Here is a 359-nt window from a genome sequence, read left to right as displayed (position 1 = left end):
GAGCATAGGGACCCCCTCCCCCAAGTATAGGGACACCCCCAAGGGGACCCCCCCCCCCCAAAAGGGGGACCCCCCCTCCCATAATGGGGACCCCCCCCCCCATAATGGGGACTCCCCCATAATGGGGACCCCCCCCCATAAAGGGAACACCCCCCCCATAATGGGGACCCCCCCCAGCACCCAAGGGACCCCCCCATAATGGGACCCCCCCCCCCAGCACCCAAGTGCCACCCCCAGCATGGGGACACCCCAGGGACCCCCCCCCCTCCATGGGGACCTTGGGACCACCCTCCCCAGCCTAGGGACCCCCCCCCAAAAAGGGGACCCCCCCCAGCACCCAAGTGCCATCCCCCCCCCCC

The sequence above is a fragment of the Anser anser genome (assembly GCF_964211835.1).
Source record: "Anser anser genome assembly, contig: HAP1_SCAFFOLD_602, whole genome shotgun sequence".
NCBI classification, from domain to species: Eukaryota; Metazoa; Chordata; class Aves; order Anseriformes; family Anatidae; genus Anser; species Anser anser.
The sequence above is the reverse complement of the archived record's forward strand: the minus strand, read 5'-3'. Positions refer to the sequence as shown.